The sequence below is a fragment of the Monodelphis domestica genome, chromosome 3 (genome assembly GCF_027887165.1).
Source record: "Monodelphis domestica isolate mMonDom1 chromosome 3, mMonDom1.pri, whole genome shotgun sequence".
In the NCBI taxonomy this organism is placed as follows: domain Eukaryota; kingdom Metazoa; phylum Chordata; class Mammalia; order Didelphimorphia; family Didelphidae; genus Monodelphis; species Monodelphis domestica.
The window spans coordinates 448206199-448225324 of NC_077229.1; the positions used below are offsets into that span (position 1 = coordinate 448206199).

The 19126-nt window shown below is 38.2% G+C and overlaps 1 pseudogene; it reads right to left on the reverse strand.

Moving 5' to 3' along the window:
* Nucleotides 1–2333: 2333 nt before the first annotated feature.
* Nucleotides 2334–4108, reverse strand: LOC100618078 (cleavage and polyadenylation specificity factor subunit 6-like; annotated as a pseudogene).
* Between the last annotated feature and the right edge of the window lie 15018 nt (nt 4109–19126).

Below are 19126 nucleotides of genomic sequence, written 5' to 3' on the forward strand. Positions count from 1 at the left end.
TCAGTTAAAGAAAAATTAATTTTTCAAACTATAAATCCACTGCAAGAGGAGAAAACTTATAATGTGCTCCAGAGTAAAATAGAAGCAAATTTATCCTGTTATTTTTTGTCTGCGCCAAGTACAGTGTCTTAAACATAGTAAGTGCTTTAATGAATATTTGTCTTGCTGAATAATGCAATGAATCTGCCACAGGATCTTTGCCATTAGCTCAAGAGTGAGCAGTTCAACTGTAAATTACCACTCTAGTCAAATGTAGTTCACATTCATTCATTCCTAGCCAATCTATTTATGAACTGGTGGGGGGAAATGAAACTTCTATTATAGGGAGAAATAGTGATTTATAGCAAAAGTTATCACTTCTCAAAATTAGATACTTCCCCATAAATTACTGTAATGACCCACCTACTGGTAATGTTTCGGGAGCTCAAATTTCTCTTGCTTCAACAAGCAGTTTAAACAAGTGATGACATGGAAGGCTTTATAAGAGCTACTCTGGGAGGATGCTAGATAAATGACTACTTTGACATCTTGGTAGCTAATCATTAGCTTTGTAACTTCCAAAGGGAAAACATGGAGACTAGTACTAATTGAACTAATGTTGTACACAAAAGGGTCAATAACCTTGTAGTGTCATACTAGAAAGACAATTAGTCGTGTCAAGTTATCTCTGGACACAGATTTAGGGAGTAGAATAAATGGGATGTTTTCTTGAAGCTAGTATGAATTTGCATGTCTTTTTCAAAACCTAACTTCATTTAAAAAAAACATGAAAAATCAGTATATTTATAATGAAAAAATAAACTCACTCTTCCTTTGGCACAAAGGGAACAGAAGCCCTTATAAAAATAATCCTGATCATTGCAATTCTATTCATCATGAAAACTCAGTTATGCAAAGCTGACTAAACAATCCATTAACTATATAACTTAAGTGACCCCAAATTTTTTTGTCTTTTTTCCCTTCATATTCAGGTAACCAAGAACCAAAATTCAAACCCAGGTCCTCTGATTGCAAATCCCAATCTCTTTCCACTATATCAAACATCCTTTTCCCCCCTCAAAATTCTTTCCAGATCTACAGTTGTAAAGTTTCCTCATTCTAGTTTTTCAAAAAACCTTCACTTCATCCATCCATCCCAAATAACTCTCGTCTCATATCTCTTCCCATTTTTGTAACAACTCTTTGAAAAGGAAGTAGCTATAATCAATATCTTCTTTCATCTCATTCTTTGTAATTTTCTACAGTCTGACTTCTGACCTCATCATTCAATGGATACTATTGTCTCTGAAGTTTTCAAATATCTCTTAGTTGCACATCCAATTGCCTTTTTCCAAACTTCATCTTTGTGGACCTTCTCCAACTTTCAACATTGTTGATTGTCCTTTTCTCCCTGATACCCTCTTTTCTTTAGATTTCTGGATCATTGTTTTATCTTCATTCTCTTCTTACCTGTCTGCTACCTCTTTCTAATTTTTCTTTTTTAAAAATCCCTTACTTTCCATCTTAGAATCAATACTGTTTATTGATTCCAAGGCAGAAGAGTAGTAATGGCTAGGCAATGGGGGATAGGTGATTTGCCCAGGGATCACACAGAATGAGTCGAGATTTGAACCCAGGACCTCTTGTCTATAGGCCTGCCTCTCAATCCACTGAGCCACCTTGCTGCCCCCTGTTTTCAATATCTTTTGCTGGATCTCCCCACTCAATAAAGATCAGGGACCCTTAGAGTTCTGTCCCAGGCCTCTATCTCACTTGGTAAGCTCATCAATTCAAAAAGTTTCAATGATCATTTCTATGCTAATAATTCTGAGGTCTACATATTCAACCCTAATCTTTCTCTTAACATGTCCAACTGTGTATTAAATATGTTAAACTGGATGTCCCATAGACATCTTTTTCCCCCATTAAACAGTTTATTACAACACTCCATCTATTGTAATCAAAGTGGTGCTGTTTACAGACATTATCATATGAATATTTGAACAAGAACAAATGACTACAAAAACAAGCATTTACTTGAATTTTTCCAATTGCTTGCACATTATAATGGCCAAATGTATATAACCAAAAAGCTATAACTTCTAAATCGCACAGGTTCCCTTCAAATAAAACAGGTAAGCAACATAAAAAGGAAAAGGAGCTACTTGTTACCATTTGTGCAGATTTGCTTTATGCAGATCTATTCCTGTCTATTTTATCCATGAATCCTTACAGGCTCAGTTCAATCACAAGAAGCAAACTGCTGGGCAAGCATCATTTTCCCCCATGAAGAAGGTTTCTTGTCTTGCAAGGTGTTCCTCTTCCTTTAGTTTCTCTTAAAGGTGGCAATAGTCTCACTTTCTGTCACATTCTCTATCACAATCTGGGTCTTGGTCACGATCCCGATGCCTTCCTCATTCTCTGCTTCTCTATATATAATAATCATCATGACGATCTCTACTATGAGATTTGTGATGTCTACTCTTTTCTCTGGATCTACTCTAGTCCCTCTCTCTTGAGTGTTCATGTCTTTATCCAGAACCATAAAATTTGGACTCAATTCCATGAAGGCAATCCTGCAAAGAACTAATAAGCACTTTGCAATGATCATCAATGGATACTTTGCATTGTTTAATTAAGGAAATAGCAGTTAGCAAGGTCTCAATAGCACTCCCATAATCATCAGCACTGGTGTCAGACATAGCTCTTGAAATTGCCCTGTTTCTAGTCATAATTTCTTCAAACTCTGCTTCACTTAATGGCATTCTTGTAGCATCCATTTCTCTTCCAGGGGCCCCATAGTCACCTCTATAATAGGGGGGAGGTCAGTCATATGGGTCTGTGGGTGATGGACCCCGGATGTCTGATGTTGGCATGCCACTGTTGGTTGGTGGGGGAAAGAAAACTGGGTTCATGTGTGGAGCTGGTAGTGGGGCACCTGGAGGTGGTCCAGGAAGATGTGGAGGAGGAACAAATGTATGGAGTGGCCGGAGAGGGGCAGGTGAGTGAGGTGGAAAAGGGCCTGGAGGCAGAGGCCATCCCTGCTATGGGGGTGGAGGACCAGGAGGAAGTGGACCCAATGGAGGCTGTCCTGGAAAAAGAACTGGTGGTGGAGGGTGATCACCTTGATTAGGAGGCCCAGCTAATGGAGGAGGAAGAACCTGATCAGGAGGTGGAAGACCTAGGGGTGAACGTGGTGGAGTTTGTCCAGCTGGGAAAGTTGGAAGGTGACCCTCCTGGTCCACCTGGTCCAGGAAATCTGTACCCACCTGGAACAGCCCCTGGAAAACAGCCCTGTCCCCTACCACCTTATGGAAATACTGCTCTGGAACTGCCTCCTGGAGGGCCAGCTTTACCTTCCCCAAACATTTGTCCTGACTGTGTAGTTTTCCTGGACTGCATTTCAAATTGACTCAGGAATTGTTTATTACACAGAGTCACAACAAGATTCTGACCATGTAGTTCTCTTTTAGGCAACAGATCCATTAACTTTTTGAGGATGCTTCAGATCCAACCCCAACAAGGGAAAACAGCTGCCAAGTGATGAAGTCAGGAATCCAGCCCAGATCCTCTGACTCCAGCACTCCTTCCCAGCACACCTTCCCTTGTGAATAAAAATGAAGGGAAGGGGATGGCCCAGATGATCCCTTCTGGCTCTAGATCTATGATCCTTTCCATACTTCCTCTCTTCATTTACAATGTCAAGTATTAAATATCTAAAATGAAGTTCCCTTTGATTGATCATTAGCACGGTTTAAAAAAAACTTTATCTCCAAAATATCATTTACCCGCAAAGAATGGACTGTTTCACTTAAATCTTCATTAGTTGTCCACCATGCAAGATTTTCAATGTACAACACAATTCTCTTTCCAGTATAGGTATAGACAACATTTGTTGCTGATCCTTCACCTACATCATTGCCAACAGAATGTGGGAGAATATCCCTGTAATCCCGATCTTCTGGGGAATCTCCATTATTTGCAGATGGATCATCATACAAATCTATCTGATCATGCCCACCTTATTAAGCTTTCTGGTTGAACTCCTCACCCACATCCACATAAATGTCTATGTGATCCACACTGTCTGCCATTTTCCCTCGGCTGCCACTACTGTCTCCGCAGTGGCCACCTCCAGCAACTCGGTCCACAGCAGGGACACTGAGGACATAGGGAGCTGCAGCTGTGGAGGCACCCTGCACGCAGGCATGGGCCACATCTCCCCATAGACATCTTAAAGTCAATCTGTCCAAAATTTAACTCACTATCTTTCCCCAAAAAAATTTCCCCACTTCTAACTTTATTACTATTGAGGAAGCAACCATTATCTTCCCAGTTCCAAAATATGTGTCATTCTCAAATTCTCACTTTTTTTCACAATTCATATTCAATTGATGTCAAGTCTACTGAGTTTTACCTTTGTAACACCTCTCATACAACTTCTTTCCTCTGGCACTGCTACCAGTCTGCTGCAGGTCCTAATCACTTCATTCCAAGAAAATTTCAAAAGCCTGCTGGTTGATCTGCCTGCCTCAGGTCTCTCTTCCCCTCTCCAGTCTATCCCCAACTCAGCTGTTACAATAATCTTCACAAAGAACAACTTCGACCATATTATTCCACCCTATTCAATAAATTCCAGTAACTCTCTGTCTATCTAGTGGCTCCAGGATCAAATACAAAATCTCCTCCCTTTCCAGTCTTCTTAAACATTACTTGCCCCTCTCTCTGTATTAGTCAAGCCAATGACACTGGCTTCATTATTTCTCAAACAAGACACACTCCATCTCCAGACCAGACATTTTCTCTGGCTTCTGCCCATGCCTTGAATATTCTGGCCTCTCCTTCTCTACCTCTTGGCTTTACTGACTTCCTTGAGTCTCAGTTAAAATATCACATTTGCCTTCCCTGATCCATCTTAATTTCGTGAACTGATCATTCCCCATTTATCCTCTATATATCTTGTTCATATATACCTATTTTCATGTTGTCTCTCCCCCATTATCTTGTGAGCCCCTTGAGCACAAGGACTGTATTTTGCTCTTCTTTATATCAACAGTGCTCAACATAATGCCTGGCACATAGTAGGCAATTAATAAATGCATACTAACTGATTCACTGACTGATTTGGGTCTATAATATTTCTCTAGCTTCCTGCTGCACTTAGAATGAAAAATGTAAGAAGATAATTGTTGTCTCATAGAGAGTGAAATAAAAGTTATCAGAAATATGATAAGCCTACAATCACTTAATAACCCATTATTGGTTTCTTTCAGCAGAAGCAAAGGAAGTAGAGTACAGCATCTCTGAGTCCCTTGCTAAGGTTGAATCTGCCAGTAATTGCAAGGCACATCACAAAGGTAATTCAGCCCATCAATCAGCGATTTAATGACAAATATTTTCCCATTTCTGGTTAAAGTGTTCTGTAGGCCACAAAGGCTAGCTCTAATTTAGCCTATGGACATAAAATACCTTCTAATGTGCTTCTTCAGAAACCAGTTGTTTATTGGTTCAATAGTAGTTTATCCTAAGAGTGTCTCCATGGCGCTCTGCCATAGCACTGATGCAAAATTAATTTGGGTTGTGTAAGACTATACACTCCAAGCAATATTATAGCATCCCTGAAAAAGCCCTTTCTTTTGCCCCATATACACTACTAAGTTCCACTTGGATTATTTCATTGAAAGGACTCTGAAGGAATGAGGAAGGGGAAGGGGGTGATTCCTAACTTTTCCCTATCTTTGTGACATTGGACAGCTTCTTTGACATTACTCATTTTGACATTCAACTTCTCTAGGCATCGGATTTTTCACATTAGTCATTATCTCCTCATTTTTAAATCCATTTACTGTAATATGGAAATAGGTATCAAGTGATAACATTTGCACAACCCAGTGGAATTGCTTTTTGGCTCTGGGAGGGGGAGGGAAAAGGAGAGGGAAAGAAAATGAATCATGTAAACATGAAAAAATGTTTTAATTAATTAATTGATTGAATACATTTAATGACTCCTCACTGCCTCCAGGATATAAGTAACTATTGCTTACTGTCCATATGTCATCATTTTCCTTCTCCTACTTTGGTGAATTCCATTATGTTGACCAGCTTCCATAGCATATAGTCAAGGACCCAATTGCTAGCTACCCTCATTCTCTCCCTCAAGTCTGTCAAGATGCCTTTCTTTCAGAAAGATTCCCAAGACCACTAGACAGAATTAAGATTGACTTGATGCTGACAACTGTTTAAACTTTAAGCATTTTCCTCCATGTACAAGTTGATCTTTGCCTTTACATATATGACATTTTCCCCACTTATTTGGATGCCAAACAGCAGTCATTTTAATTAATTCTGTGTGGTTTGCCTTTTTGGCCTTGCCTGAAGCCTCAGTTCTCTCTCTTCACTTTTTCTGGATCCCCCAGCTGTATATGATGGAGAGATAATAACTTGGCACAGCTGGAGTGAGGAGGGAAGAGTAATAAGCCAACTGAAGTTGAAAGTCTTTTTTCCTGAGGTGAGATTTGAGGAAGCTTTTAAGTGAGAAGAGGAAGGAGATTTAATGGGTAGAATAGTTAGAAGCTCACAGTAATATAATGGTTTTACAAAATGCTCTGCATACATTAACTCACAGCAATCCTGAACTAGGTTGTGTATTATTAATTCCATTTTTCAGATGAGGAAACTGAAGTTCAAGAAAATTAAATGACTAATCAAAAGTCACACAACGAGTGATGGAGTCAGGAATCCAAGTAAGATCTTGTGACTAAATCATAGGATCCTGGTAATTCAGAGTTAAAAGGAACTTTAGAAGTCATCCAAGTCATTTTACAGAGGAGGAAACAAGCATAAGGAGATTAATTTACATAGTGTGTTGCAGTGAGTAGAGCTCTTGACCTGGAGTCAGGAAGATCTGAGTTCAAATTCAGTTTCAGAAAATTACTGTGTAACCTTGGGCAATTCACATTCACCTGTAAAAGAGGAGGAAAGAAGAGAGAGAAAGTAGAAGGGGATTACTCTCCTCTCTTACTGGTGGAGAGGGGTAACAAGGTTTTCTCACTGAATAGAGGCATCTCTTCATTGAGAAGTTGAAAGAAAATATAGAGGTAATGGAGGTGTGAGGAAATTGAAGGGTCTGTAGAGAGATGCAAAGCTAGCTGACTTTAGGGCTATGAATCTATCAGGGAGCAAGGGAAGGAATCTTTCTTTATCTCTTCCTTTGAATAGGGTTCAAATGCTGGGCAGATGTGATATCCCAGCTAGTCCTTTTCTGGGGTAAGAGTCTTTGTTGTAAGACCCTTCCCTATAACTCCAAAGGCAAACTGGCTTTTGCTTGTCTCAGATGAAACAAAGGTTTCACCTTTGGTCTTGTGCCCACACACCTAATCTCTATCCTTCAAGGAACCTTTGACCAATCTCTAAGGGACAGTAACTGACAAATTTATTATGAAGGGAATGGGGAATGAAGGACGAAGGGATCAATCTGGAAGCAGGAAGGAGGGATTAAGGGAGCCCTAACAGTTAATATCAATGGATGCTTTGAGACCCAAGGTCCTTAGCCAAACGACTGATGCCTTTTGGCCCCAAACACCCAAAACCTTTTCTCCTAACTTTAACTAAATCTTTGTCATACTATCAGGGAATGATGTAAGAGGAAGAGACCCAAGGGAAAGGGTGGATGGCCCCTGCCTCCGAGTCCTACTGACTCTTGGTCAGTCTTGAATAGCAGGAGTTTAATGGTGAGGGAATCACAGAGGATTTCAAGCTGGAGACAGGTATGTAGCAAGATGAAATCAGCTTCCTTGTCCTCCTGACATCAGGAATCTCTCTCTGAGTCTCAGAAAATACTCCTGTCCCTTTGCTTCCAAAGCTGGAAGCCCAGTCCCTTGGTTTAGAACTCTCTCAGCTCCTCTTCCCTGCCCCCCAGGCCAGCCTCTCCCTCTACCTGAAAGATTCTCTTTTAGGGTCTCTCCCCAACTCTTACACACCTCTGTTTGCCTCAGTTTCCTCAACTGTAAAATGGGATAATAATAATAATAACACATACCTCCCAGATGGTTATGAAGATCAATTGAGATAATCATTGCAAAGTCATTAACACAGTGCCTGGCACATAGTAAGTGTTGTATAAATGTCAGCTATTTTATTATTTTTTAATATTCTAGCCAGGGTCACATTGGTAATAAAAAAAAATCTGTAGCAAAATTTGAACTCAAGTCTTCCTCTCTCTAAAGTAGTGCCTCGCCCACCATGCCACACTATTTCCAGATGCTAGGAGTAGAAGTGGACCCTGTCAAATCCTAAGTAAATTTGATTTCTTGTAGAAATTTACAATCATTCTTCATCATTCTTCCAACAGCAAGCATGTATGAAGTGTTGTCTATGTTTGTACCAAGCATGGTCATTCACCCTTTGTTTCAAAGAAGACTGATGACATCATGGGATAATGTCTTGACTTCTGAGTGAATTGAATTCAGTGAGGCAGAGATGCACAAAGTCTTCAGCCTCCCTCTTCCAGAGCCATGAAAGTCCAGTGTCAAGACAAAAGACAGGGCAATGGCCTGGGATGCAGTGGTTGACCTTGGTGTCTTTGACGTCTGATCAAGCTCTACACAGCTACTCTATAGCTCCTGCTTCAGCTGACTTTGTGGCTGTTGGAACAATAGAGGTTCTTAACATGTTTGGGGTAGATATAGCCCTAAATCACTGATGGGTTACCCTCAATCCAGTTTAGCCAATCCACTGAGAGTTTTACTGGGATATGGCCACTGTGCATGCTACAATCCTGGAAAAGGATTTGGCAAACCCAAATGCCAGAGGTGCTAATCTTCCCTCGACACCCTCATCACCTAACGTCCAATGACAAAAATAATAGCTTACTATCCACTAAATTCCTGCTCTGCTGACTCATTATCCATTATGTCCACAAATGCTTTTCTTTCAGAGTACAAGCTTAGGCAAGAACTATTAAGCTAGAATTTTTATCAAATAAGGACTCACTGATGGTCTGTTTTTCAAGGACTGTAGTGGCTATATTCATTGAGGTTTCTAAATAGAATGCAGGCCATCAAAAGGTGAACTTTCATCTCCAGCCAGAGACTGTCTACTAAAGTGTAAAGAGGAAGTCCTGTCGGGGAAGGAAGTATCCATGCCAATGAAATCACGTATCTTTTGACGTCGAAGAAGATGTAATAACTCATAATTATGTTGCTCTTTATGGTTGACAAAGCACTAAATCTCTATTACTGATAGGAGCCTCATACAAACCATGAGAGGTACGTACTGTAAATATAATTATCTCTATTTTATAGCATAAGAATTTAAAGGTCAGAGAGACTATAAGTAAACTGTCTTATGTCAGCCTAATAGTAAGTAGCAAAGTTAGACTTTCAACATAGGATCTCCAACTATTTGTCCCCTGCTCTTTTCATTAAGCCATCTTGGTTCACAGATAAGAGAATTCAGGGACCAATAAACATCAAGGAAGTTAAGCATTCTCACCTCAGCTATAGAGCCTGAAATTACCCCCAACCCTTCCCCTTCTCCCAACTCCCAAGTATTCCAGAAAGTATCCAGGACTACTGGGCAAAAGGATGACCTACTAGCTCCAGTACTTCCTTTTGTCCTTCCTCCTCTCCTCAGCTGGAGGACCTCTATAAACGTCTTGACTACTTGGATGAGACAAGGATAATCGATTCTATTCTTTCTGGTAAGATGGAAAACCACCAGGCCTTAGCATTGCCTCTAGAGGTGCTCCAGGTTCTACCATCTGCCCTTCTTCTGCCCCTTATAGATCTCTGAAACAATCATCTGACCTACTGATATGATCTAAGGATCCTTAGGCTTAGCCATTTGTCCCACTATTGCATCCTTTAGGTCTTCAGGGCTTCTCTACCTACTCTGTGGCTGATATTTTATGTGCTATCTCCCCCAATTAGAATATAACATTTCTGAGAGCCAGAACTATACAACTCTTGTGTGTGTGTGTGTGTCTGTGTGTGTGTGTCCTCATCATTTAATGCAGTGTTTCATATGTGGCTTACTGAAAGCATTTTTTATTTCATTGATTTACTGAATCAGAGAAAAAAGGCAATAAGGAAGAATACCTTTTATTGTATAAGCAGACTATTTGGAGTCAAAGTGGATTCACATGCTGTTCAAAACTTCCAAGCTTCCTATATGACTATACAATGTGCTGTATAGTGGAGCAGGTAGTCCACTAAACCCCCTGGGCCTTCTTCACCACAACTGCATTCTTTCTAACTACTTCTCAGTCCTTGTTTTTACAGTGGATTTCTTTTAAAAAAAGTACCTTCTGTCTTAGAATTGATAATAAGCATCAGTTCCAAGGCAGAAGAATAGTGTGAGCTAAGTAATTATGATTTAGTAGTTTGCCCAGGGTCACACAGCTAGGAAGTATCTAAGGTCAGATTTGAACCCAGGACGTCCCATGTCCAAGCTTGGTTCTCTATCCACTGAGTTACCTAACTGCCCCTCTACAGTGGATTTCTTAACCCAAATACAAGATTTTCCATTAATTCCAACTAAATTTTGTATTGTTAATAGCCCATCATTCCAACCTGTTGAGTTTTTTTTTTTTGGGGGGGGGGGGGAATTCCAATTTTGTAATCTATTAGTTATCCCTCCCAGTTTCTTGTCTTCCATAAATTTGATAAACACATTGTCTTGCCTACATTGAAGTGATTGCTTGGGTTTTTTTTTAATGCTGTATAAAATATGAGCAAAGTCCTGGAAAACTCTATCTAGGCTGAAAGAGATTTGACAGTCTTTACTATACAAACTAAACATCCTCTCTATCATCTAGTCCAAATATGATCACAAGCATTTCAAGAGGGACTTGGCCCATTGTCTTGTTTCAATCCAGCTATGCTAGGTCCCCCAAAATTTTCTAGTCCAGAATCACTGGATACCCAATATTGACCTGATCAAGAAGTCTAGGAACTCTGTCAAAACATCAATGAGACTCATGGTATTGCTTTCCTTGTACATCAAGACTTTGCTGAATCTATGATAGCTTTGATGTGAGTCCTCTCTCCAGTGATGTGAATTACAACCCATCCATGTTTGTTTGTCTTGTGAAACTCATATCATCTTATAAATTCTCCATAAAAGATCCATCCTATGTGCTCTTGAAATTGTATGGAAATGCAAATTACTCTGCGTTAGCTATCATACTGACATATGACAAAAAAAGGAAAAAAATAAATGTAGAAATAGACAAATGAAAACTAGGAAATAAAACACTGTTGATGAAGCTGTGAATTGATACAACCATTCTGGAGAGCAATTTGGAACCATGCCCAATGGACCATAAAACTGTGCATACCATTTGACCTAGCAATGCCACTACTAGGTCTGTATCCCAAAGAAATCAGATAGAGGAAAAGGACTTAGTTGTACAAAAAAATTATTTATTGCAGCTCTTTTTGTGATCACAAAAAACTGGAAACTGAAGGGGGTCCAGCAATTGAGAACTGGCTGCACAAGTTGTGGTATATAATTGTAATGGAATATTAGTATTCCATAAGAAATGGTGAACAAGACAATACATGATTTTTTCTCTAGTGTAAGAGATATGTGCCTCCTTTTACAACATGATTAACATGGAAAAGGCATTGGATGATAGCACATGTACAACATATATTACCATCTGTCTTAGGGAAAGGGGAAGAATGGGAGGCAGAGAACATAGATCATAAAATGTCAGAAAATGATTATTAAAAATTGTATCTATGTGCAAAAATGAATTAATAAAAATATAGAGAAAAAAAGAACTTGCTTGAATACCAATGCAGAGCCCAAGCTGTCCAACAGCTTTTCCTCACCCTTGATATGTGGTCAACCCATCTTTTCTACAATCATTTCAGTTATACATTTCTCTAATGACGTCCTTTTCATAATTCTCCCTGAATAATTCCTTATTTGCAACATGCCACATCCTACTCATGTCCTCCATGTCCCTCTGTATTACCCTTGGAGTGATCCCCATTTATCAGTGAAATTTCTCAGGAAATTCATCATTAGGAAATCTCATTGTCATGCAAGATTGAATCTTCCTGGTATTCATAATTCATCAGTACTCTCTGCCTCTCTGATTGGACCCTCTAGTTGGAAACAGGGCCATGAGTTCTAGGGTCTCTAAGAAAAGGGCTTAGCACAATCTTCTACCAATTTCACATCAGCAGGGTTACACAAATTTTGAGCTTCTTTGGTCTCTCTATCATGACCCCATACCAGGTGCTTCTATCCCTTTCTTTTCTCTTCCTACATTTTCTCCCAAGATTTTCAGTTCTCTTTAGTGTATTGTCTTCCCTCATCAAATTTTAAGCTCCTTGAAGTCAAGGACTATCTTTTTTTTTTTAATTTATATTTATATCTTGAGCACTTAGTATGGTACTTGACACATAATAGATGTTTGATAAATGTCTATTGACTGACTGATCCTTAACCTTAATTCTTTGGAAACTGTGATGCTCTGTGACCAGGAACCAGATAACATTGTCAGAAGAACATTGGCATTTAAAATGTATTTAATGAGAATCCTAGTATCAATAAAAGAGCCACTGAACTTCTCAAAAGCAATCCAGTCCAATTTTCTCCCCCTTTTCAATTCTGAGCCCAGATCATTGTCTGTGTATATCATCTGTCCAGCATATATTATTAATGGATAAGATCTATGGGCTGTCCCTCCAGCTTCCTGAAGCCCTAGCTGTAGTTCATTGCTCTGCCCATACAGGTGGCACTGACCCTATCTCTAAGGGAAATGATCGAGCAGATGCCACTGCAAAGCTAGCAGCCATAGAAGGGCCTGAATTAATTTTAACATTAACAACAACTGATGATTTAAATTTAGCACTTTCCTATAATGAAAAGGAAGTGGAAAAGTGGAAACAAAAATTTAAAGTAAAACAGATTAATGGAGTATGGGTGTCATCTGAAGGAAAACCCCTGCTCTCTAGAAGTTTCTATCACCAAATTTGCCAATCTATTCATAAAAATGGTATTTTGGCACCCAGGGCATCATGGACTCTGTTAAGAGAGTATGGATAGCCCCTGGTATAACTACTATAGCCTCTAAAGTGTGTTCAGCTTGCTCTACCTGCCAGGCATATAACCAACATGCATTTCGTGGCAAAGACTTTGGTGGACATCCTCTGGCTTACACACCTTTTGAACATCTACAGATAGATTTCATAACAATGCCAAAGGCTGGACGTTATAAATTTTGTCTAGTCATTGTAGATCAACTAACCAGATGGCCGGAAGCATTTCCTGCAACCCGAACCACAGTGGATTTTGTTGCTAAGATACTTTTAAAAGAAATTTTTCCTCACTTTGGACTGCCAGCACATACTGATTCAGATAGAGGAAGTCATTTTACTGATTCTGTCCTAAATCAGATATATTCTTGCTTGGGAATAACTCTCAAATTCCATGTTCCATATCATCCCCAGAGCTCAGGCCAAGTGGAGAGGATGAACAAAGAACTTAAAACTATGATTGGAAAATTATGCACTGAGACACATTTTAAATGGCCTGAAATTCTCCCTCTGGCCCTATTTTATCTCAGAAGCAGGCCTAGAGAAGACCTACATATCTCACCATTTGAGATGCTTTTTGGACATCTGCCTATACAGGCTAAACCTTTTTCCCCTGCATATACATCACTATTAGGGGGAGATAGTACTATTGTTTCCTATATACAGGAGTTATAGCACAAACTATGTGAACTTCATGAATCCAGAGCTGAAGTACAAGCCGGACCACTAGACTTTTCTCTTCATGACCTGAACCCAAGAGACAAAGTGTATATTAAGAATTTCTAGCATACTGGAGCAACTCAGCCTTCATGGGAAGGACCATTCCAAATATTGTTAACTACTCCAACATCTATAAAGGTTGGAGAAAAGGACTCTTGGATTCATTGCTCACATGTGAAGAAAGCATCTTCTGTTGAGGCTGATTGACTCTATCCTATCATATGCATTGAAGAAAATAATCAATTGACAAATGGATGCTTTTTTTTTTTGAGAACACATTGAATACCTGATTTTTCCCCTTATTTTTTATTGCTTTCCTTTTATTTTTTATCAGAATATTTGATTTTTTCTCATTTATTGTACTAAAGGTACATACAATCAATTAATATTTTTTGCAGTAATACAAGTTTAATATATATATATTCTTGCTATAATGTCAATGCACATCCAAAAGCTTTAAACTATGGGAACCTGCCATTTATTGACAAAATATTATGGAACTGTGATTAATGATTGTGTCAGATTCCAGAAAATGGGATAAAAACAAGGAGCACAGACTTAACCTGAAAAGTGCCAAAGAAAGAGCACACAGGTCAAAATGAAACCAATCCATGTGGAATTGATGAACTTCTATGCCAATATGGAAGGAGTTGAAATTAATGTGGACTCAAGGTTGTGACGCTTGATATATGTTAAGTCATAGGATTTCCTTGTATCTACACTCTTTGTGAAGTACTCAGACAAGTACAAAATTTGACTATCTTGCTGGCTCCCTATATCCCTGAGAATGTCAAAAAGTCAGACGAGGGAATGACACTTCCCTAATCAAAATAGAATTCTAGTTACTTTTCTTTCTTATATTATGGCAACTTCCTGTAGTCTTGGCTGCAAATGGGTAAATGAAATATTACTGCATTCTGTCCTACAGACTTGTGGGATAGAAATTACTTTAAATTGGACCTATACAAGGGCCTATTTTGAGATTTTTCCCCTGTGTTTTTGGTTGTGTTTTTCTCTTCTTTTGATAATTGACTCATACACCCCCATAACTCAACATTGTATCCTGAGCTGAACTGGATGTTTTTTAATACCTACTTCAGGGGGGAATTGTATTTTAATTTAAAATCCAAGATTTTTGATTTTTTGTTTGAGATTGTATTTTTATAAAAATCCAAGATTTTGATTTTGTGTGAGAAAAGCTCTTCAAGGAAGAAGATTGATAACTCCTAAATCCAGAAAATATCCAGAGAATGAATTGTTGCAGAAAGATGCCAGAAAAACCTACACTACAGTGAGAAGATCAAGAATGAACTTTGGATGTGGTTGATTGAACTGAAGTTTGATTGAACATTTATTGTAAATGTACACTTTTATGCCAAAAGGGACTGCCCCTAATTTGGCTTTCTGTCAATGCGCCTAGCAAAACATTGGTTTTGCTTTCTTTCTTTCTATTCCTCCCTCACTACTCTAATTTCCTCTTAGAAAATTGAATATTGTATATATCTGTAGTTAGAAAGTTAGAAGTGCATTTAGGACTACAAGATGATTATGTTAAATGATCAATGGGGAGACTAGTCTCCCAATGATCATCAGGGGGGATTGTGAATCTCAAAAATTCTCAGACCCTACTTCATAAGATTTGGTTAAGACCATACCCCATTTAAACAATGAAGGCACTTGATCAGGAGTGTGGGAACTCTAATTCACTCATACTTAAGCATGCCTTAGGGGAAGATAAAGTTGTAAACTCCTTGCTGAACAATGAAAAATACTTAACCCATCCTTATAGTAAGGCAAAAGCTCTCAAGCTGTGCCTATTTTTAGATCTAATACAAAAGGGTGCTAAGTACCTATAAAGGTCAGGCAACTTGTAAACTTGCAAGTGGCAAAGAGGTGAGAACTAACTCAGAGGTTTTAGTCTACTCAGGTGTGAATTACTCAAAAGTTTAGTCTACTCAGGTGTGAATTAAGAATAGTCTGTCCTTTGGAAAACATCTACTGTGATTGGTAGATGTGAGAACTTAGGGGAGGTGACATAGGAGAAAATTCTCCTTAAAAGGAGGACTCTCTCTGAGAGGAAGAAGCTGAATAAGATTGAGCTGGCCAAAGCTGAACTGGTGTCTCTCTGAACACTAGAATCTTGCTTGGACAAATCTTGTGGTGAGTTGATAAAAGACTGACTGATCTCTCTCTCTTAGGGCTTGGGCCTAGGCTGGCCTGGGCTGGCCTGGGCTGGCCTATCCCTTTTCTCCTTGTTTCCTCTTACTCTCTCTCTCTCTTTCATTAATTCCTTAATTTGTATTAATTAAAATCTCTATAAAACCCAGCTGACTTGGGTATATTCAATATTTGGGAATTTTTCCCTGGTGACCACTTTATTTTTAATATAAAAAACATATCTTTGCGGTCACAGTTTATACCAACAACTACTTTAATTGTCACACCACTAAAAGTAGATTCTGACAAAGGGAGCCATTTTACAGATTCAATTCTAAAACAAATTCATGAGAATCTGGGTACCATGCCACAATTTCATGTCCCATATCACCCCCAAAGTTCTGGGCAGGTGGAGAGACTAAATAGAGAAATCAAAACTGTGGTTGGAAAATTATGCATGGAAATTCATTTGAAGTGGCAAGAGATTTTGCCTCTAGCACTATTCTATCTGTTCACTAGACCAAGAGGAGATGTGCATATCTCACCATATGAAATGCTATTTGGACATTCACCATTGCAAGCAAAAAGTTTTAAAACAGCTTATATATCTATGCTTGGAGGGGATCATGCACTTTCTGAATATATCACAGTTACAAAACAGGGTTAGAGAATTACAAGAAATGGGAATTTTAACTCAAGGGGGTCCATTAGATTATGCACTCCATTCGATAAAACCTGGGGATTCCATTTACATAAAAAACTTTAATAGAACTAGCACAACACAACCATTATGGGTAGGACCTTTCCATGTTATTTTGACAACACTGACAGCTACTCGTGTATTAGAGAAAGAAACATGGCTGCATGGCAGAGATCAAAGATCAAGACAACATAGATGACAGCAAAAAGGACAATTGAACTGTAACAAAGACATTGCAGAAAAAATCAACACAGAGAAGAGGAATAGAGACTGATTATGGACATGAACTGTAACATTTTTGTGCCATTATAACACTACACACTTTCACTATACTTGCAAACAAACACTACATTGTAACAACACAAATACAGAAGACAGTAGCAGAGGAGGTAACTTTAAAAATGGAGTAAATATTCACTACAAATATAGCATACATTTCTCACACACTCTGCAACATCATAACCAGGTGATGAGTATACATGGAAATAAATACAGATAAATCACCTTGGGAAAATAATAATAATTCTACACATTAAAATAATAAGCTCTTATCTCACAGGAAGACTTTATGTATTCCTAAGAGATAAAATCAAGAAAACATACATAACTTTCTAAAGAAAATCCTTTAGTTTTTCTTGGACTATTTTAAGGAGGGAAGTTTATTTTCCTCCTGCAACATGTAAATAGTTTATACATAACATATACATAGATGTAGAAATTGTACAGATCTGTATATTTATATAGATGTGTATATAGTTAAATTATTTAAAAGTTTTGATGTTATTAGTATAGTAAGTTGATTTTGAGTTTTAATGTAGTTGTTTTTTTGTATTAGCAATAGAATAAGGTCTTAGCATAGTAAAAAGTTTCATTTTGATTGTTCAAATAGGATTTGTAAAATGAAGTTTGCTTGAGTTTTGCGTAGTTATTATTTTATATAGACTAGTTTTTTGTAAAACAAAAATTAGTTTGTAACTATTTTATGGTTTCAAAAGTTTTTCAAAAGTTTGCATTTTGTATTTTCCATTTTGAATTTCTGTAATTGTATATTTTGCACTTGAATTTCTGCAAATATGTTTTCATTGATTATTTGTTTTCATTGAATTTTTTTTCATTTATGTCCCTAGTACAGGTTAGCATAGATAAAGTGTAGCAATAAGAATAAGATAAGCATAAGATTAAGACTATTTTTAGGAAATATAATAATAGGGTTAGGCATAACTTTAGAATTACATATGCTAAGATTTTGAAATTAAGAAAACTAGCACAGATATAGCATAGACATGAATAAGAGAAACCATCCACCAGCCTATGAGGCCTGGCCTCAGATCCAAAGTTGACAAAGACTCAAGCTTTATCTAGAGAAATCCCTCTTCCCTTTTCCCTGATACCTCTCCAATCTGAACTGAGTATTAAAATTTATCTTATTTGAATATCACAGTCAGTTAAGTGAACTATCTCTTCTGAGCATAGAGGGAGCTGAACCTCAGTTCAGTCATTCAACTACAGATAGTCCTTATCAGACCCCTGCTGGGTGACCAAAGTCTGGGGAAAGGCTTGTCCCTCAGGAAGATCTGTGTTTACCTGCTCTGGGGCATCTTTGGCATCAATCCATAGAGAAGATATCCCCGCAGGTTATAATAAATGGCTCATTTCTCAGACACCACATTTGGGTCAAAAATAGTCTTTTGGCAGGGGGCATCTCTCTCCCTTTGCCTCACCAGCAGCCATATTCCCTCTCTCCCTTCAACTCCTCCATTCCCTGCTACAAACCTTCCATATTCACTGATCTTCATATCCACTCATTCTTTCCCTATAAAAATTACACATAGAATAGCGAGCATACCGGAGAGATTTTTCATCTCTACATTTGATCAAAGGGGGGTAATTATAAGGAAAATTTTAGAAAATAAGTATTGTTTTATTACTTTAGGGATAAGAAGTAAAGAGGCCACTTGAAAAAATAATTGGAGCTTGAAGCAGAGATGAGAGCATGTCAGTTTAAACTACTGACAGTTATAATCCTTTCACTATGTCAATTACTCTCTCTGGCAGTTGACAGAGAGACATACTCTAAGAGACTCTCTCTCAAGGTTAGAGGAGGTAACATCTTTGCCTTTCTCTCTATCTGAGGGAAAGATCTGAAGGAGCTCAGTGTTTTCCTTTCCCAACTTGGGAAACACTATTGAATATTTATTGTGGTTTTATAGAGCTTTTAACTCTGAGAAGACCAAAGAAAAACCTGGTCTTTGGTTTGGACTCTGAGTCTGTTTCTTGTTGAAACTCAACCAGCTAGCCTTTGCTATTTTATAATTTGAAGACAAAGTTAAGATTTATAAGGATAATAGTGGTAGTTTTTATTTAGATAGTACAAATTTGCGTTAGTCAGATCAGGGAGGATTAGTGTAGCCTATGAAACACAGAAGAAGCAATTCCTTGCAAAACCTAGGAGTTTATTTGGGTGGATTTAGAATCCTGTAGAATTAGAAATCCTTTATTTATCCTTATATGTTTCAAT